Raw genomic sequence first — 21913 nt, forward strand, 5'->3', positions numbered from 1 at the left:
AATGATGATGTGTGTTCAAAGCAAGGGGCAGTATTGTGAGTGGCCTTAATGGCAATGTAATAAAATTTTTTAATTTAAGCATACACTATTTTTCAATCACATCTCACAGTCAAACAACCACGCAAGGAATAGATACCAAATATTAAATTCTTGAAAACTTAAGAATCATCTATACATCCATTAGTGGGGGACTAATTATATTATATCTATAGCTATATAACCATTTAAAGCATGCCACTTTACTCAATTAAAAAAATATTAAAAGTAATATGCATATTATAATTCTATTTTGTAAAGTATCTGAATATGTATTATGTGGATATATGGGTTTTCTTATAGAAGGTCTAGAAAAGGAAATATATTTGAAATGATATTGCCAGTGGTGAGTCGCAGTTGTATTTAGTGTATTATAAATAGAAAAATGATAAATATTTTAAAAAAGAAAATGATACCTAACTACAGTATGACGGACTGTACTAAGTCTGCGGGCAATTCTGATTCAGACTGCTGTGAGAAGGATTCAAGCTAGAGGTGTCACTACATCGGGAGCAGGAATCACGGCTCTGTTTTCCCGTTCCTGCCTAGCTTTGTAGTTCATGTTCCGTGGGGAAATGAAGGGCTATATGTGAAGGAGGTCTAAACCACTTCTACAGGCTGTTTGGCGTGTTTGCTCTCTGGCCATAAAAAATTCGTAGCATTTAATTTTAAACCAGAGGACAGGAAGTGGAAGCCCGGAGTTTTAGAAAGACCACTGTACAACAGCTTCAGTCAGTGTCCAGCATGTCCACTTTGCCACTTTCTTGTTCGTCCCTGACGGGATTTTGTCCTCATTTGCAGGGGCAATGGTGTGCCTGGGTATTATGTTTCCGGCTCTTTCTATTTCCTTGGTTACTATCTTGAATCTTTGAATAAAGAATCACTTTCACTTCACATTTTTCTAAACTTGGTTTTGGAAATTGTGCAGCTCTTTTCCAAAATGCCCTTTTGGGAACTTAAATAGGTACTGATACATTCTACCCACTTGATGGAAAAGCTGACAGTGTAACAGAACAGAATAACCCCACCTTGATTTCAAAATAGAATCTGATTAGTGTCCAGATGCCAAAGAATTGCAGGTTTGGGGTCTGAGGAAAGGCAGGGAGAAAACAGAGCACACAGGGAAAGCACTGGGTTAGAAGGGGCAAGTCCAGGTTCCTCCAGTTACTTCTTTTGTGATCCCAGGCAACTCTTTGATGTGCAATCAAGTGTCAGGTGTTTGTTTTTTCATCTTTGAAATAAGACAGCCTTAGATTCTGAGATCGAAACAGAGTGAGGGTCCTTCAGGCAGCCCCGCCGAAGTGCAGTAAGGGCACAGCTGGGAGTACATGGACCAGCACTTTAAATTTCAAAAGTTGTTTATTTGAATGAGTATTATATCCTCATATATAGATGCAGCATCTCAAACCTGTGGCCTTATAGATATTTGTATGTAGAATGGCCACAAGTACAAACTCCTTCAGCAATTATAAAATCCATCTAATAGTATAAGGTTGCTTTTCTCTAGGCCATGCAAAGAAAAGACAAAAAAAAGCTGCAGAACTGTTTTCAAAAATTCTTTAAAAATGAAGCCAAGAAAAAAAAAATGTGAATAGGTTAGGAAAAATTGAAATAGTAGAAGCAACTCATGGATATAGCAAAAATTGGTACCCAAATTACTGTGGCAGGCCTTTATTGGATCACCAAGCTTTGCTGAACTAGTTTGTCCAGCTGTAAAAATCTCCTGGGATGATTGTGAGGATCGTGAGGTAATATCTGTAGATATTATCAGCTCAGTAGCTGCCTCATAGTAGTGTCTCAGATATTATGAGTTTCCTTTACTTTTCCTCAGCCTCTTCTTTTTAAGTTAATGGGGTATCTGTGATTGGTTGGCCCTCTTTCCTTATTTACTGGATAAAGCAATAGATCCCAGACTGGGAAAAGACGAGAGCAAGGGCTAAAGTTGGCTGTACCTCACTCTACCAAATTCAGCGGTTCTTGACAGAGACCTGTAGACAGATCTGAAAAGTGATCGAGAAACTGACAAATAAAATAAATGAAACTCAAGATGGAGCAGGGCAGGGAGAGAATGAAATATTGTAGCAAGAACTGAAGTCCTGGATACAGCTGAGAATAAGAGAGGGAAAACCATGATCTGCTGAATGCTTTGGAATTTAAGTATCTTACAGCTAGTGGTACCCTGCTCTGAAAAAAATAGTAAAGTCTATATTTAGAAGAAAAAAAAAGACTAGGAAATATCACAAAATTTTCAGAGTGTGTCAAGATCATGGCACTTATCTGTCTGTACTTTTTTCTTTTTACTGTTCTTACCAGCTTTTGTGTATGTTGACATTATGAAAAATAAAATGTGTTAAAATGATTGGAAGATTGCATTTTCTGTCCTGAGAGTTGGACATAATGTCATACATGATTGTCATACACACTTGACACATAACAGTTAATAATCATGCTTGAATTTTTATGGGCACACTTCATTTTCCAAATAGTTCCCTTGCAACCCTGACCATTAACAATTTCCTCAGGGTCATAAATAGTCACCAATATAAGGTATAAAACTGGTGATGCATTTTAGTCCAGAGGACCCAGGAGATTGATTGTGATTGTGTTCTTGTTTTACAGATGGAAACACTGAGAATCAGAGAGGGCTAGCGATCTCTGGGATACTCGATCAGTAGGTAAGTAATGCTGAAAGTGAGCCTGAAACAAGACACACTCCTCAGCCCTATGACCTAACCTGCCAGACTCACTGGCCCCAGTCTTGGGACTTTTCTGTTTTGCACAATTCAAGTAAGTTAAAAAAAAAATGAGCCAGTCGGAGGCATTTGATATTATTTACACTGTGGTTTCTGTTTGTTCCCATCCTTGAGTTGGAATGTTTAACAAATGAGTTTGCAGACAATTTGTAGGCATTGCATGACCTGTCTTAGGTCTCTCTCTGGGCATGGTAGAGCCTATTAAAAACTGGCCCATGCTGCGGCTGGTGTGACACTCATCACTGTCCTTCAATAGACCCAACTCTTTAGTGCTTCTAGAACAAAGAGTACTGAACTGGGGTCAGAGTATTTGGGCTCAGGGCCCACAGTGACCTCTCTGCTCTTTGACTTCAAGTAGGCACTTCACCCAGGGGTTTAGTCATGCTGCATTCTACTTTCAGACTGTTTTCCCCGGAACATTTGATGCTAGGCCCTGTGCTAGGCACTGGGGATGATAAGCTAAATACAGCACAGGCTCTGCCGTTGAGGAGTTCACAGCCCAGTTTATGAGCTCCTCCCCTCTTCATTACCGTCTCATAAGAATTTCTTATATCTGCTTCAGAGTTTGTGGTTTGAAGGGTGTTTTGTGATCTTTCCCGCAACTCTATAACATGGAAAGAAGTGGTTATTGTCATTCGACAGAGGAGAAACGATAGCTCAGAGCTAGCCAGGGTCATCTTGTAATTAAGGATCAGGGCTGGGCTTGAGTTCCAGCTCTGCTAGCTCCAAATCTGCTGTTTCCAAACGCAGTGAACTGTTCCACCTGGTGGTTTTAGCATGTGTGTGGGCATTTTCGAATCCTACCCCTCAGCGGTGAGTGTAATGTTGGCGAGACAGGCATTTGGATGGAGCCTGCACAGATGCAGGATCCCGCCTGGGGCTTCTTCTTGGGTCTAGCTGATTGTTGCAGAAAGCTGTGCCTTTCTCTGCCTGGGAGTAAAAGTAGACATGGGCTCCATGCAAGCTGAAAACCAGAGGGAAACCTGCCAGGGCCAAGGCTGCCTCCTCCAAGTGGCTGGGATTTAGCACATCAGAGAGAATCTGTCATGGGCTGGGGGACACAGCCCCCTTCTTGCGCAGTGACCCTGCTGAAGGCTGCTGCTTCCCACCAAAGCTTAATGATCCTGGACTGTAAAGCAAGCTGGTAGCTTCTGCCTTTGTTGAGCTGCCTTGCCTCAGGCATGGCAGAGTAGAGAGTGATACGGATTAGAGACTGTGCTGTTTGTTTATGTGGAGAACAACTCCTTGCCAATGGAGCTCTTGTGTTCCCTCAAAGTCTGGAATTTCAAAGGGTGCATGAATAACCCCTGGGAGAAGCCCTAGTTGTTCTGTTTTACAGTACGTGCATGTGGTGAGTGGCAGCCACCCTTGATGTACATGTACCAACGCGCGCATGTGTATGCTATCCAGGATGCGCAGGATTTGTGTGGAATGTGATGGGATGTGAGGTTTGTGAAGAATTTCTGAGTGTGCATGCACACGCATGTGTGTAATCCCTGGGAAGCATTTCTTACAAAGAAAGAAAACAGCTACGGTGTAGTTTTTTCAATAGGACCCCGAAATGTGTTTTTAATAAGCCTCATTAAATCCTTTGATGAGAAGGAGGGGCCTGCCATTCCTTGATCCTGACTGGGACACTCAGCTCTCCCCTGCACGCTTATTGGGGGCCAGATAAAGATGCTATTTATATTGATCTTTCTGAGACCCATCCCCCCTCGTGCTCCCTGCAGCCCCTACTCCCACCCCAGCGCTGCATGATCTGTCCATCTGGATGTCCTAGAGGGCAGGCTGGTGTCGGGACTGACAGATGATAGCTGTCGTGCACCTGGAACCTGAGCACCCCGTGTCTCGTGTTGTGCCAGCAGGAAACTTTGCGTCTTTGTTCAGGAGGTACTCTGAGCTGGGAATTCTGGGGCTCCTTCATTTCCCTGGGGGTCATGTAGGGCTGCAGATGCCCAGCAAACCCTTTCCTTCATGGGTTGGGTTTCCCCTTGTCTGACACGAGAGGAGGTGAAGCCCTGTTGAAAGGCAGGTTTCACCTTAGACTGCAAGCTTGATGTCAGGTCTCCAGAGCAGAGCCAGTTCCCAGAGTGATTATCTTTCCTGAGCTGAGAGCCAGGTGCTCTGTGACAGGAAGCAAGGCAGGCTTAGCAACAGACTTATCAGGCTGTGCGACAAGAATGTTCATTCGTGTAAACAGAGGTGGGTTTGTGCAGCTCTGTTCCTCCCTGTGCGCCAACTCGGTTCTGGGGCTGGTGTGTTCCAATTTGCTTGGTTCTATCACAGAGGTAATGCACTCCCTGCGGAGTGGAGTTCTGTCTGTTTTGTTCCTGTTCCTCCCCAGCAGTTCCCAAGCCCTGAGTAGGAGAGAACAGGAGAGACCACCAGTTTCTGGTCTACATGGAAACCACTGGCTCCAGGCGGCCGACTGCCCTGCTGGAGCACCCAAGTCTTGTATAATACACCAGGCTTGCATTTGAGTCCTAGTGTGGCCTTTTATTGAACCGATCTACTTGATGTCTTTACACAGGCTGCTGCAAACCGTTACTGAAGTTGTATCTAGCAAAAGACTGCTTAGTCCAAGATAGGCAGGAAATAAAAACCAGCCTGTGTCCCACAGCCATGCCTATGTTCTCCTGCCCAGGAGAAAAGATGTCTTTCCCAAATTCAGAGAGGCAATAAAGGGACTAGCGGTGGCCCTGTCTCTTTTGGCCTCTGTTTCTTCACGTTTTAGTTAATGGGATGTAGGCGGGATTAACGATAATCTTTAAGCTATACCTGACAGGTACATAATAGCTGTCATTAGCAGTGATAGTAGTAGTAGTAGTAACGATGTCAGTAATGATAATGCATATTTCTGTAGTACTTTAGATTTCTCAAGACTTTTTCACATTTGACTCTTTCAGCAACCCTGCACTTAAGAGCAGGACTAGGATTACACTCTTGATTGGAGATAAGGAAACTGGAACAAAGAGAAATGTGATGTGACTGGTCCTCCGTCAGCGCCCGAAGACCTGGCCTGGAGCCAGCATAAGCCATCCTGGCTATGATGTAGGGATGGGAGATGTAGGCTTGGGAATGCCTGGCTGAGCTCAAAGCACCAGGCTTCTCCTGGCACGTGTCTCTTTCTCCTTATACCCCCATCCCCGTCATCCATCTTGGTCCAGGAGGGCCTGCACTAGTTATTGAGGACATTCTGCCTAGTTCTTGCCAGCTCTATCTGAATGGCAAGACTCTGATCTTTGTGGTTACAATCACTCACTGAAAAATTAACTTCAAACCAGAAGAATCACTGATCATCAATCCTGCCACACCCCACAGGGGAAACTGTTGCCTGTCCTTGGGCCTCCAAAACAGTTCAACAGACAACAACCACTGACGTCAGCCTTCCACACACCCTCTTACGTGCCAATTCAACATTTCTGGCCAATAGACATTTAGTAAGCATGTACTATGTGCAAGGCACTCTGGCAGCATATTACATATTTTTTCAAAGCTACGTCCTTTTTCAAAATGAGGTAAATAAGTGGCAAAGAAGTTAAATAACATGCTCAAGATCACATAATTATTTGGTGATGATGCTGAGATTTGAAACCAGGTATTTAGACTACAAAAGTTATGTATTTGACTTGTATAAGGTATATAGCGATGATTAGGAAAAATGGTTATCATTGATTAGCTGTAGTTTTTTTTTTTTTAAATCATTAGTAAAACACCATGCTGCCTCCTAACTGTTGGTTTTTCTGTGCTCCTCTCCCACAAGACTGGGAGGTTCTAGAAGGTACAAACTGGGAGCCCCTTCCCCTAGCAAAGTATATAGGATTTGTAGCAACTGATTGATAATATTAATACTAAATGATTAAGAATATTAGTAATGAGCAAATCACTATGTGCTGGGTAGTGCTGAGTGCTTTCTGCACACAGTTCTGTGTTGCTTAATCACGGGAGAGGTGCTGAGACCTGTAAAGTTAGACAGTGTCACCACTATGAGCCTCATAATGTGTGCATACATAAGCCTAGACGGGGCGCATCAAATCAGTCACTTGATGTGGCCTCCTCGTCTCTTTTTCTCTTTTCTTTTTCTTTTTCTTTTTTCTTTTTTTTTGTGGGGGGATGGATCTCACTGTACTGCCAAGGCTGGCCTCAAACTCTTGGGTTCAACTGATCCTGCCTCAGCCCAGAGTGCCTGAGATCACAGATATGCCCTTGTGCCTGGCTTACAACGTGGTTCTCAACGCAATCAAGAGATGCAGTGAACACATTATGGGTAAAGCTGCTGCCCGTGTAACATGGCGTACTATTTCTTAGTAAGCAGGAGTACATTTTAAAATCATGATAAAAAGCATAGCATAGGAAGTACACACACCAGTAACACAGTCATTTATTATCATTATCAAGCACTATGCACTATACATAATTATATGTGCTATACTTTTATATGACTGGCAGCATAAAAGATTTGCTTACACTAACATTGCCATAAAAACGTGAGAACTGCATTGAGCTATAATGTGATGATAACTAGGTCACTAAGCAGTAAGAAGTTTTCAGCTCCATTAAGATCTGTTTTCTTCTTCTTCCCCTTTTTATTAGTATATGTTTGCAGTAAATACATAGTAAATATATCCACCGTGGGAAATTGGTATATATACATATGGGACTCCTGCTATATATACTATTGGTAACCAAAACATCCTTAAAGGATGTATGAGTGTATTATTTTGTTTAATTTTCATAGCTACCCTAGAAGATATTATTATCAGCATCATGTTACACTAAAGCAAAAGGCTTGAAGAGTTTCAAGTCACTTTCCCTGGTGGCATACCTGGGAAATGGCACAACTGGGAAGGCAACCAAGACTGGCTGATGTGAGAGTTGGTATTTAATGGATGTCTTGTCTCACTCAGATGCCCTGGGATCCCCAGGTGTTGCCAGCTACTCCATAGCCACAACTGATGCTGTTGCTCCTTCAGTGAATTCCTGTGAAGCTGTCACTCAACTCAGTGCCTGCTATTCTAACAATGTCCATGTAGAAGTAACGAAGCCTGTGAAAAATGGGAAGGATAGTAATGTGTAAAAGATACTGTGAAGAGACACTAATAAAATTAGCAAGAGAGGGTGTCTTTCATGGGGAGTAGAGGCAATTTGTAGGATACAAGAGAAATTGAGGTCAACTTCAAGAGGCACAATTTTCTGAGGTCTGTTGGAGAACAGTGGAGAAGTGTCTGAGCAGCATTCTCTGGGGTCTTCTTGGACTTGGCGAACCCACTCCAGTGAGCTCACTGGTGGATGAGGCCAGGTGAAAGGGAAAGCAAGGTTTTGGTGTCTTGCTCTCCACAGAGGACCTTTCCACCTAGAACTGTCTGCAGGATGTCACAGACCAGTGACTTGTTTCATCATGTGGAGCTTCATCTTATGCAAGTCAGAGAAATGGTACTCCAACTTCATTGCCTCAACGTAATTGACCCCTTGATAATTGACAAAAGGTAGCAAGAGCATGTGCTTTTGTGAAAGTTAAACAACAGGGAGTTAGATTTTGAGACAGAGGGGGGTTTGGAGTGGCTCTAGGGGCTGCCTGGACAGGACAAGGATTCTGATGTGATGGAATTCCCACAAGGAGCAGAGATCACAGTGCATGCATCCAGGCTATCCTCTCAGTCCTAGGGGCTCTATAAGGAGTGCTGGTACCTTCATCTAGGGCAGAGCACCTGCCTTGGGAGGCCCCAAAGGGAAAGATGAGCAAATGATTTCACAGGCACATCAGTGACATATCCTCATGGATGTGTTCTTGAGTAGAATCAGGGCTTTGCTCTTTTGGAGGCTGGCCCGGTGCCCCAAAGGGAGTGACAATCTTGAGTCTTGAAGCTATTCCTTGAAGGCATTTACTCTTTCTTGCACAGCAGAAGGTTTTGAATCATGTTTGCAGAGCCAGGAGGGCTGGGGAATCCTCCCCGGGACTGCCGTATGAGATGAGCCGGCAGCTCTCTGCTGCCTCCTGGGCCGCTGCCTCGTTGAGCCTCTCGTCTCGGTTTGCACATTGGGTACCCTGTTGCCAAGGCAAATGTTTGACTGCAGTGTACCCCCACGGCCATGCTGTTTGTTTCCAGCTGACCTTCATCCTCTTGGCACTGTGTCTGTTTTGACTGGTCACTTCCTGTTTATATCAGTTGTTAAATATTTTGAATTTTATTCCTGCTTGCAAGTCTTCCTTTATGGACCCAGAGGCACTGCCCTACCACCCAGCCACATCCCCAGGCCAACCCATCACGACAGTGCCCAACCTCCAAGACACCGTTGTACAGAACTAAAATGGTTGTGCTGTCTTTGAGAAGTGTTTCCTGTGCTTCCTCATGTACCTCAGGGCCACAGAGCCCCTACAAGTCTCAATCCACATGGCCATGTGATTCGCACCCCCTACCCCTCCCATCAGAGCAAAAGCTCCAGTTTTGCTGTAGTGCTCGATCTGGGAGCTGGAGTTGGTCTTTTCCACCCTTCCCCTGCATGTCTGTCTAGTGATCAGGCTATTCCACATTTATCTCCTGTTAGTGGATGTGACTGCAGATTCACTCTTCCATGCCATTATGAACAAGCAGCTCTCACCCACCAGAGCAGGAAGTGCCACCTCCTGGGCCAGAAGTCCTCATGAGCATCACCCCTACACAGACTTTTCTTTTAAATAATAATAATAGTATGCAGAAAAAATGGCAGAACTAATGCAAACGAGACCACATGCACCTGGGACTCAGGCTCAGGTGGACCAGGATTCATATCCAGGCTCTGCTCCTCATTAAGCAGTTTGGCTCTAGGGAAATGGCTCAGTCTCTTGGCATCAGTTTATCAATCTGTAAAACAGGTGTGATTATTAAAATGGCACTTAGTATTTACTATGTGCTTAGCCGAACATCAAGCATTTAGTTGACAATCCCCACTAAAGTAGAAAACATTAGTGTCTCCTCATCCTACAGATGAAGAAATCGAGACACAGAGTGACTGAGTGACTTTTCTAAGATCACACAGCTAAATGGCAAATCTAGACCTCCAACCGAGGTGCTGTAGCTGCAGAGCTCACAATGCAAACCTCTATTTCTCCAGCTCTATCTCAGCATTGTGTGAGAACTGAAGAATTCCCCAGCTATGTGCCTGGGGCAGTGGCTGGAGCTGAGCATGCTTTCCCCACAGGCTAGCTCTCTACACTTATTCTGCCTGACAGAAAGAAAGAGACCTTCCCTACGCTGAGTGCTTACTGGATGGTGGGCACAATATCATGTGCTCTGCATCCATCATCTCATTTAAGCATCACAGGTTCCTTTTTAGTATTGTGCCCATTGTACAGGTGAGGGAACACAAGATAAGCAGACTTCTGAGTAGTGAGCTCTCATCAACGAGACAATCCAAACAGGAACATGAGAACCACTTGCCCAGGCTATAACTGGACTGTTAGATCATCTCCTGGATTCTGTAATGCTCGGCAGTGCTTAATCTGAATAATACCACGATCACAGGGACCCACAATAGTACAAAAAGAAGAGTTGAGGCAATCCCTTGAGCTGATTCTGGTGTTTCAGTGTTCTCTAGAAATCCTATGTGACACCTGGAAGAGAGACAGAGGACTGTTGTGCAGTTTCTGTGGAAGCAATCTGTACGACTGGGAGCTCAGAAACCCAGATTGTAGTCTGGCTTCAGCAATAAGTTTGCTGTGTGATTTTGGGAATAATTTAACCTCTCTATAGCTTTTGTTGAAAAGCAATAATGACTTTAAAGATTGCTGTGTCTATAATATGTACAGATAACTGTAAGTTGATGGTATCTTGCCAATGACAGTCATTAGCATACATTGTTCCTCCTCTTGCTGATTCCTTGGCTCTCTAATGATTCCACAGAATGACTTATGGATAAATGCTGTCTCTTAGGGTTAGTGGCTGGGAGGAGGAGTGGCTGAGAATGAGAGGAGTGGGGACATGTGTGAGCTGCTTTTCCGGCTGCTGGGACAAAACACATAACACCCAAAGTTAAAGGGGGAAAGGTTTATGTATCTCACAGTTTGTAGACTTTCAGTCCACAATCAGCGGGCTCCAAGGAAGGGTGGCTTGGCAGAGAACAGTTCATGGCATCTGCAAGGTAGCAAAAGCAACAAAGGAGAGGAGACAAGGTTCTTTCTGTCCCTTATATTGTATGCAGTCTACCCGCCCTAGGGTGTGTGTAGTACTCACACCCTTAATCTTTGCCAGAAGTATGCCAAACCAATCAGTGGAATGACTCAGTAATCTCAGCATCACACACTCTAGATTCAGTCCCTTCTGAAAAAGCCCCACGTATGACTGCATGAGGCTTTGGGGCACATCTAGACACAAGCCTTAACAGGGCTGGATTGAGAGGAGGGAGGAGCTGAGCAGGAGAACAGTCACGGTGCTGCTCCAGCTGATCTCACTAGAGTTCCGAAGCTAGGACGGTCCTTCAGGCATTGCACATCAAATCAGGGGCAGCTGGCCTCAGTGCCCACTGTAGTGACAAGTACGGAATCCTCAAAGATGACAGCTTCCTTGGGCTAAGGGCCATTTCTAGAGAGGGATTCAGCTGAGAGCTGTCAGCACAACAGGAGCAGTCATCTCAGCTGGCAGGCCTGAGTCCCAGAGGGAGCACCTGGGTGTCACATGGCCACACCCAATGGACATGCCCCCTAGGCTCCCATTCATGCCTACTACCCCATGCAGACTCCACCAATTAAAACAGCTCTTTACCACCACATTCAGGTGGGGTCTAGCAAGTTCTTCAAGGGCAGTACTTTAGATTCTTTAAAAAGTTTTATCAATCAGCTGGAATTCGCTCCTGAAAAGGAACCTATTTGCTACTTTTGCCCTCTCCCTCTGTAGGAGACACTTATTGATGGTGCTATAGTAAGTCTTCACTGTTATGAATGAGCTTTCCAGACCGAACCATTGGCAGACCTTAGACAGTTTCCCTCGGTATCTACTGGAAAATGTGATTTTCTTGTATTTTTCTTTCTTATGCCTCTGACCACTGTCCATATGTGTGCTGATTAGTTTTTCTTTTGGTCTATTAAATGCAGTTTTCCCCAGTTCATTTCTTTATCCTCTTTTTTTTTCAGCCTACGCTCTCTCCTCATCTCACCCATTCTCATGTCAGCCATCACCGGTACCCTGACACATCTGTCTGTTCAGCCTCTGTAGCGGTCCTAATGACACACATTCATTTTAGCTAATGCAGAAACCTGGACTCAGAGAGGTTTCCATGCTTTCTGAAGATGAGATATCTTGCAAGAGACCAAGCCAGATTTTATCTTAGATCGGTGGCTCCCGAAGTCTGTGTTCTCTCTTCATCACCTTTGGAATATCTGTTGGGGTGATCTTTTGATGATCTTCTTAGTGAGCCTTGCCTGGCTAAGAATTCTACAAACTTCAGTTGTGAACTTAAGAGGTCATGTGATCTCTGCAGTACAATGGGAGCCATGCCCTGTGCCCACCATACCACATGTGGATCAGAAACCCTTGTGATGCTATCCACGCACAAGGAAGTTAGGGAGTTGTAAATAACCCCAGCCCCTGGGCCAACAGCTGTCTGTTTCATCCAGTTCTGGAGATACTCCAGTGGTGAGCAGCCTTTAAGATCACAGACTTGTTATTAGGATGAATAGGTTAGGGCCAACACTGAAGCCGGGCAATGGACTGGTTGGTTAAGGCTGTTGATGAATGACATTGTGGTCAGTCCAGCTGGCCAGCTGCCACAGGTTTGGCAGCATCACTAGGGACCCACTAGGGTCTCTGGGCAGAATGCCTGTTCTCTGGTCTGTTATCTTCCTCCTTCAAGAAAGATGGATTTGGTAATGGAAGATTGTTTGCTTTGACTTGAGGAAAGGTTTCATCAAAACCAAACCTCAATTAGGCTGCTATCAGGAAGGGTCCACTGAATCCCCAGTTCCATGCCAGATATTAAGCTAAGCTCCTAGGGACACAAATCCATCCCTTGAGTTAGTGTTGTTTTGTTTGTACTGTTTAAGTTGCAGGTACAGGCCCCACATCTCTACGATATTGTGGTACTTCTGACCTCTTGTAGTAGCCAGTTTTTGGCTTTTGCCCTCCCTCCTTGAAACCATGACTTCTCTGCATAGGATGGAATTTACAATCCTCCTGGTGAGTGAAAAGAGAGGCTACTTTGAGTCCTTATTCCTTTTACAGATTTTCTATCTGACCTTGGATAGGTCATCTGACCACCCTAATTCTCAGGGTTACCTCAGTGTCACTGTAGAAAAGGCCCATTGTAATATCTCAAGCACCCAGCAGTATAAGATCAGTGTTATATAAATGATGTCATCATACACACACACACACACACACACACACACACACACACACTGCAGCAGCTCATGACTTACTGAGACTCATTTAGCCAAGTCACTCAGCAAAGGCCTAGTACATTGCTTGATGAAACATTCACATTCTGCAGATTATCAATGCCTAGGAAATACTTCTCCATTGCTGATCTGCAGAATGAGAGTGTTCCGTCAAAGCAACTAGACCTTTGTTGAGTGACCTGGCCAAGGGAGGCCTGGCATTTCCATCTGTCCTGTTTTCTCACAGGAACCCCAAGGATGAACAGGTTACCTACTCAGTACCTCCTAGTGCCAAAATTTGGGGAAAACTCCTGCTCATTTCCTGTCATGTCTTCTCCCCATCATCTTTCTTGCCAGTGGATGTAGCCAACATTACTCAGAAGAGGAAGTTGTGGCAAAGTGGAAGTGCTTCTATTTTGTGTGCTGGTTGGATGATGAAGCCACTTTTCTGTGGTACTCAGGATTAAACCCAGAGTCTTCATGCTGACCAATATCCCTAGCTCTTTTTTCATTTTTTTGAGACAGGGTTTCACTAAATTGCTAATGCCTAGGCTGAGCTTGAGTTTGAGATCCTCCTGCCTCTGCTTCACAGTGTGTTGGGATTATAGGTGTGTGCCACCATGTCAGTCTCTTAACTCCAATCAGTCTCTTAACTAAGACTGTCTTCTCAGTTATAAAGCATGGTTATAGTCCATCCCTTCCTCACACTGTCAGAATTACATGTGATAATATGTGAAAGCACACTATAGAAGATGCATAGGCCAATGGAAGGGTCTACAGTTATGGATTTTCTTTCTTTGATAATTTTTATTTCTTAGTCTTGCCCCTTCACCAACAGCTCCCAATACTAGCTCAGAAAGGTATTTAATTTGTGTACATGGTATATCCAACAATCTGTTTGTTATTACCCATCCCAGTGAACTTGCTTTGGTTATTTATATGTCTGTCTTCCTCTCTAAACTTCTATATATTTAAGAACAAGGTCTAACCTTGATTCATCTACATCCACAGTATGTCACAGAAGCTCCATAATTGTTTCAGTAAACAAATGAAAAGGAAAGAAAATGAGTGGCATGGGTGCCTGAAACATTTCTGCTCTGGGTATGGAAGGCCTCATGTAACCCTCATGGCAGCTCTAGGCCTTTGCTGTTATTCCTACTGTTGAAAAAATGCAACAAAGGCCACAGAGGCAAAATCACTTATTCAAGAGTCCATAGTCAGTAACTAGCAGAGAAAAGAAGAAGAAAACCTCAGCCTTCAGACTGCCAAAGCTAGGGCCCATTCTCCCTCCCCCTCTCCCTCCTCTCCCCCTCCCCATGTTCCTTTTCCCCTCACCCTCCCCCCTCCATCTCCCTCTTCCTCTCCCTCTCCCTCCCTTCTTCACATTATTATTGTACAAAAATATTAAAGCAACAATTACAAGAAGAGAAATAAAATCACTTTCCATCTTACACCTCTAGTAAATCAGCTGTTACCAGTTTTTTCACATTCCCTGCAGTCTCTTTCTTGCCTATTTCTCATAGCAGCATTATTGAAATATAATTCACATGCTATAAAATTCACCCTTTTAAAATATACAATTCCATGTGTTTAAGAATATCCACAGAGTTGTGCAGCCAATACCACTATCTACTTATAGAATATGTCATCATCCCCAGAAGAAACGCCATACTCATTAGCAGTCACTCCCCATTCTCTGCTCCCCTCAATCCTTGGCAGACACTAATCTGCTTTCTGTATGGACCACCTATTCTGAGCGTTTGATAGAAATGGGATCATGCAGGACACTGCCTTTATGTCTGGTTCATTTCACTTAGCATAATGTTTTCAGGGTTCATCCATGCTGTAGCATGAGTCAGTATTTTATTCCTAATGTAAACACATACACAACCATACGTTTGATTTGTCCATTGACCAGTTAATGGGCATTTGGGCTGTTTCCACTGTTTGACTATTATCATAATGCTGTTGTGAATATTTGTGTACAAGATTTTGTGTGGACATACATTTTCAGTTGTTTGGGGGATATACCTAAGTGTGACATTGCTATGTCATATGGTGACTCTACGATTAACATTTTCAGGAACTTCCAACTTATTTTCACAAACCACTGTACAGTTTTACAGTCCTACTAGAAATATATAAAGTTTTCAATAGCTCACATCATTTTGGATTATGTCTCTTTTTATTTTAGATATCCTTCTGGGCTTGAAGTGGTATTTCATTCTGGCTTTGATTTACACTTCCCCATTGTCTAATGATGTTCAACATCCTTATATGCGATTATTGGCAATTTAAAAATATTTCTTTGGAGAAATGCCTGTTGGAGTTCTTTGCCCATTCCTTAATTGAGCTATTTCTTTTTTTATTGTTGAGTTATATGAGTTTTTTATATATTCTTCACACAAGTCATTTATCTATGATTTGTAAATATTTATTCTTTGAGCTTTCACTTGCTTGATAATGTCCTTTGAAGTGCAGAAGTTTTTATGAAATACAAATGTTCATCTGTTATTTTTCTTTTGTTACTTATGCTTTGGTGTCACATTGAAGAAATCATTATTTAATCCAGTCATAAAGAGTTATTCTTGTTTCTTCTAAGAGTTTTGTAGCTTTTGTCTTTATATGTAAGACTTTGGTTTAATCTTTGCATTTTATATGATGTCTGGGTCCAACTTTACCTTTTTGCATGTGGACATCCAGTGATAGAAGCATCGTTTGTTGGAAAGACCTTCTTTTCTCTTTGAATTGTCCTGGTACTCTTGTCAAAAATCAATTAATTGGCTGGGGGTAAAGCTAAGTGCTAAAATGCTTGCCTAGCATGCACGAGTCCCTGGGTTTGATTCCCAGCACTGAAAAAAAAAATGATAAAATATAAAAAGCAATCAATTGACTATAAATGTTTATTTCTGGACTCTTAATTCTACTTCATTGATCTGTATGGATATCCTTATGCCAGTACCACACTGTCTTGATTACTGTAGTCTCATAGTTTTAAAACTAAGAAATGTGGACTCTCCAACTTTTTGAGATTATTTGATATTTTGTGTCCCATAAATTCATATATAAATTTTAGGATTTACTGGTCAATTTTGTTTAAAAAAAAGTAGTAGATACTTTGATAGAAAATGCATTTTATTGGTCAATTGATATTGCCATTTAAACAATATTCACTCCTTCAATCCATAAAAAAGAGATGTCTTTCCATTTACTTAGGGCATTTAAAATTTCTATCATGTATAATATTAGTATGCAAGTCTGTACTTTGTTAAATTTCTTTTTAATATTTTATACCTTTGAGATACTATTTAAGAATTTTCTTGATTGCATTTTTGATTATTGTTTTTGTATAGGACTATAATTGTTTTTTTACATTGATCTCATATCCTGCCACCCTATTGAACTTACAATTTCTAATAATTTTCTATGGATTTCTTAGCAATTCCTATATGTGTAAAATAAGATCTTGTCATTTTATGACCAGAGGTAGTTTTATGTCTTCCTTTCACCAATTTAAATGTCTTTATTTATTTTTCTTTACTCATTTCCCTTAGCCCCTCCTGTCCAATATGGAACAGAATTGATGAAAGCAGACACAGTGCCTAGTTTCTAATCTTAGGGGAAAATCTTTCAGTCTTTCACCATTAAATACGATATTAGCTGAGAGTTTTTTATAGATGAATTTCATCAAATTGAGTGTTACTTCTGTTCATAGTTTGTTGACTGGCTTTTTCTTTCATTTGGATTTTATCAAATGCTTTTGGGTGTCTTTGACTTTGTTGTGGGTTTTGTTCTTTATTCTAAATATAGTATATTACATTGATCAGTTTTTTTATTTTAAATCAACCTTATATTCCTTGATAAACTTTGCTTGGTCATGGTGCACGATCTTTTCTATAGGGCGTTGTGTCACCTCAATAGTATTTTATTGAGAATTTTTGTGTTTATATTTATGGGGGATATTGATCTGTAATTTTCTTGTGCTATCTTTGTCTGCCTTTGGTATTAGAATAATAACATGAACTGGGAAATATTCCCTCTTCTAATTTTTGCCCCTTCTAATTTTTGCACGAGTTTATAAAGGATTTGTGTTAATCTTGACTCTTTTTCTGGAAAACTTTAAAAAGTTGTGACAAGAATAAGGCTTATGACAGCTTACAGTTATATCTTTTCATGTGCTTATGTGAAGGGAGAAAAAAATCTGTGAACACTAAAACCTCGTTATTGGATTTCAGCTTGAAAACTTCCTTATGGGAAGGGAAGAGAAGCTCTTGCTATTATGCCAGGCAAGGTGCTCAATACTAGGGACCCAGGGTAGGCAGAACAGATACTATTCTTGCCTTTTCTTTTGCAGTTTTAGACAGTTCAGCAAATGCCTGGATGGATGTTCCTTTGAAGCAAAACTTTCTCCTCTGTAACAGATAACAGATTGGCGTCTCTGCCACATGCTGAACAAGACCAATGCTTACACCATTATCTCCCCTGGAATCCATCTTTGTCCTCCTAGAAAATCAAAATATCCACAAGTATTAGTAGCCCAGTGTCTGTGAGGTTAAGAGAAGAATCCACTGTTTGTTTTTGTTAGTTTTCAACATGTGAAATTGAGGAAAGAATATTCCTGGCTCAAACTGTTTGCAACAGAGAAACAAGACACTTGATATTGCACCCTGGAAGACAGCAGTTTCACTACTGTACCGCTAATAAAGTCAATCCCAAACATTTCTGAACGACAGACTTGGAATTGTGGCCTTTCACTCATTCTTGCCATCACTCCATTAACTAATTCAGCAATTGTATAATAAGCTCCTTTCCCCGTCAGGTCCACTGCTGGAATGTCTGGTCACACAGAAAGGGATCCATCTGGGTCCCTGCCCTGGAGGAGTACCCAGCCTAGTGGAAGCATATTGAAGCTTCACAGTTGTTCCACAGCATGACTATAGCTGTAACATGGGCATAAAGTGAGGCCACAGAAATGTGGAAGGAAGAGTTATCAAGGACAGACGATGTCAGAAGAAATATAGTCCATATAGAATCTCCTAGGATGCATATGAGTTTGCCCAGTGGGTCTGTGGAATAGGACCATGAAGCCAGGCAAGGCCAGGAATGCAGGGAGAACACAGTCTGTCTGAATATCCAAGGACAGACACAAGGGCTTAGGGAAACAGCTAAAGAGTAATTTGGAAAGATCCAAGAGGCAGATCTTAAAAGATCTGTGAGCTCTGTGAAGGAATCTGAACTTTCTCCTGCACATTAAAGGTTTTATGGATTTGGGACTTTTGTCTAAAATGGAGACATCAGTACCAGAGAGGCTGAACTGAAATAAGACTTGGTAACCAAGGACAGGTAACAACACCTTGGAGAACTGTCCTTTGATGGAATGCAGGCCTTCTGGGCCTTGCCACCAAGCATCTTCCAGCCATGGACCTTGTCTTCCCTTCCACAGCCCATCCAGACTCAGAAATAGGGACCTTGGACTGACAGTTACTTCCTAGCTGGGGCAGGTAGCTCTGAGCCTTACTTTCCTTATTAGTAATGTAGGATATTGATGCTACTTCCTAGGTTGCTGTGATGATAAAATGAAAAGAGGGCTCTTCATGTTTTTTTCAGAAATCTCCATTGTCTGCTAGACTCAAGATGTGTCCTGGCCTCTGAGTATGAGATCATTAGTGTTGAGACCTCCACGGATCTGGGTTCAAATCCCAACTCCCATTGACTGTTTGAGTCTGGACAAGTCATTTAACTCTCTGAGTCTCAGTTTCCCCCACTGTGAAGTAGAAATGATCATAATACCTCTTTTTTGGAGCTGGTGAGGAGAATAAGGACAATCACCTGTACCATCCTCTGGCGTGGAAGAGGTGATAGGGAGTTACCTTTGGAATATGGATGTAAACACAAAGCTCTGCTTTTCTCCTGCCATGAGGGTTCCTGGAGGACCGAGCCTCATCTCCCTTATCTCTTTTCGGGTAGAGCCTAAGGCCATGCTTGGTGTGTAAAGACAGTCAAATATTTCCAAAGCTGAATTTATTTCCAATTCTCTACCCTTTACTCATTCTAGGTTCCTGTCTAGTTGCAAAACAAACTGAGTGTGACCTTTTAGAAATCTAAACAAATCAATAAAGAAAGAATATTCGAAGTCATCTCAGTTTATATGTTTATTTTGCCAAGTGGGCCAACCAGGTATTAATCCATTTGGGGCTTCGCTAAGGGAGCAGGCCGGGCTCTTGGCTCTTGCTTCCCCTCACCCAGCCTGGCTAACCCCGTTTCTACAGCAGAACAGCAGTGTGACATCTCTTGTGCATCAGGGAGTCAGTGTAGCTTGGGAGAGATGTGTCCTTAATGATGCTTTATCCACAGGGGCAGCTCAGGAAAAGAGCTGTGGGAAGGTAAAGTGGGACAGGAAGCTGCAGGATCCACAGCCAGGGGCAAGGATGTGGAGAGATGGGAATCACATACCAGTGGGAGGCACCTGGTTCTGCAACAGCCCTAGAGGGAAGCTTAGCAGAGTGTGGGCTACACAATCACTCCTCTTCCTGTTCTGGTTCCCATACGTGGCATCCATTGCTTCTTCTTTTCCCACCCAAGTGGGACAGAGCAAACTAAGAGATTTACAAGCTCAGATCCAGGCCTTGTGTTGCAGTACCCACCCTCACTATCTCCCACCAGCTTCACTTACTGAGGGCCAAGCTGTGGGATGAGCAGCCACAACCCATGGCTGCCCCTAGAGCTACTCACTGTGGGGAGAAGACCACAGAGGGATGAAGGAAGGTCTTGGGGAGCGCTTTGGAGGCTACAGTGAATTCTGCCTTGGGAGAAAGGGCACAGGAGGGAAGAGATATGCAAGCTGCAGAAGAATGTTGTCTTTTCTGTTTGTGCTGCTGTAACAAAATCCACGAAACTAGATAATTTATAAATAATACAAATTTATTTCTTACAATTCTAGAGGCAGAACAGTCCAAGACCCAGGGGTTACCATCATCAGTGCCTGGTGGGGGCTGAGCTCTGCTTCCATGATGGTGCTTTGTGGCTGGGTTCTCCAGAGGGCAAGAATGCTGTGTCCTCCCATGGAAGAGGGAGGAAGGGCAAAAAAACACCTGGCTAGTTCCCTCCTTTTAGAAGACACGACTCCATTCATGAGGGCAGAACCTCATGGCCAAATCATGTCCCCAAAACATACCTCTTAATACTGTCACATTGGGGATTAATTTTCACCATGAGTTTGGGAAGGCAACAAACTTTCACACCATGGCAAGGGGAGAGTTGATGGGAATCTTGAAAGGTGAAAAAGAGTTCACTAGAGAAAGAAGTAAAGAGTATTCCAGACAGGGATAAAATCTGCACAGGGCTAAAGGACCCATAAAGCCCCAAAACCTTGAAGAGGTTCCATGGAGCAGTGGGTCTCCTTCAGGGGCAGGCATGGGGAGGGTGACTTGAGGTGCCGTAACAGATCTGGGCTGGTCTGCAGGGCCTACAGGTCGGGCTGTAAGGAGTGTGGACTCAATCCTCTGTGTGGTGGAGGGCCAGATAGAGACCAAGTATCTGATTGATTGAATACATCTAAGAAGCACTCCTGGGTGCTCCCAGCTTGCTGGGTTCAGCAGTAAAGAGGCTGCACTTGACCGAGGAGGCTTATTCTTCATCATTCTCCCCTTCTGCCTCTCTCCTTAACACCACTGCATCTTTGGTCCCTCCTCATAAGGTACTAAGCTCCCAAGGGCTGTTACTCACCTTCTACCTGGAATCGTTGCTCCAAGGTCTTCTGGGGGGAAAAGTCATTTGGAAACAGCTCAGAAACAAACCTCTTGACACTTTGGTGAGTTCTCTGAAACCCATAGGTAGGAAATCCTGCAGTGCTGGTGCCCAGCATAGGAGTCCTCATCATGGTGGACTTCAGCTGGGGAGGACCATTCACCCTGGCCATAGTCTTAAGACATAAAAAGGGCTAAGCCACAGATGGGGGAGGATTTGGTGGCTGTGCAAGTGTCTTGCAGTATAGACACACTTCTGTGTGCCCACTCTGTGCATGTGTGCCCGGTCTGATCCACTGGGTACATCTGTGTCCCTGGACGCATGCTTTTGCCTGGGGGTGTGCGTGTGGTTGTGCCTGTGAATTTCCCCGCCAGGCTCTGTTGGTTTCCAGAGGATGCAAAACCTCTGCCTCATCTTGGAAACAAGCCAGTTGTCTGTGATTTTCTGATGGTGACAGTGTCACTGCGCTCGGCTGTCACTTGTGCATAAGCACACATGTAACCAGCACCACTTGGGAGTTACAAGCTCTGAGGATTCCTGAGAGACTGCCATGGGCCACTTGAGTGGCTCGTTAGCAGGCCTGCCTCCTTCCTTGGAGAAATGGTCCTGGCAAGATTTCTGGAAATGAGATTTTAGGTATCAATTTAACTTCAATAAAATCCCACAAAGATAAAGAAACAGTATTTAGGTGCTTCCTCCAAAGCTGCTCTGGTGAGAGAGCTTCCCCACTGGCTGGCATCTGGGAAGATCATCCTTCCGTGAAGGCTTGGGAGCTCCCATGGTTTCCTCAGTGCAGTGGTTCTGAACCCTTAATCCACATGCCGATGTAGGGGAGAGTGCCCTGGAGGGTGCGTTCCTGCAGATCCTAGAGAATAAGTCCATGGGACAGTCAACACTTAGTGAGCCCAGTGACTCATTTTCCTGGTAGGGACAATCTTAGAAACTTCATGCTTCTAGATTCTATCACCTGGCTTCTTTAACTGTTCCTTTTTGGTGAATGGTATCACCGTCCCATTAGGCACCAGTAACT

At 43.3% G+C, this 21913-nt stretch overlaps 1 protein-coding gene across 3 annotated transcripts in view; it reads left to right on the plus strand.

Annotated features, from left to right (window-relative positions):
• The window catches only part of Tenm4 (teneurin transmembrane protein 4), a 715396-nt gene that overhangs the window by 136876 nt on the left and 556607 nt on the right, over positions 1-21913 (plus strand). For all 3 annotated transcript variants that reach the window (XM_013511959.1, XM_013511956.1, XM_013511957.1), the window contains exon 2: positions 2656-2711. The gene's annotated coding sequence lies outside the window, so the exon portion shown is untranslated. The remainder of the gene's footprint in view (positions 1-2655; positions 2712-21913) is intronic.

Source organism: Chinchilla lanigera, unplaced genomic scaffold (assembly GCF_000276665.1).
Source record: "Chinchilla lanigera isolate Chin_1 unplaced genomic scaffold, ChiLan1.0 scaffold00013, whole genome shotgun sequence".
NCBI classification, from domain to species: domain Eukaryota; kingdom Metazoa; phylum Chordata; class Mammalia; order Rodentia; family Chinchillidae; genus Chinchilla; species Chinchilla lanigera.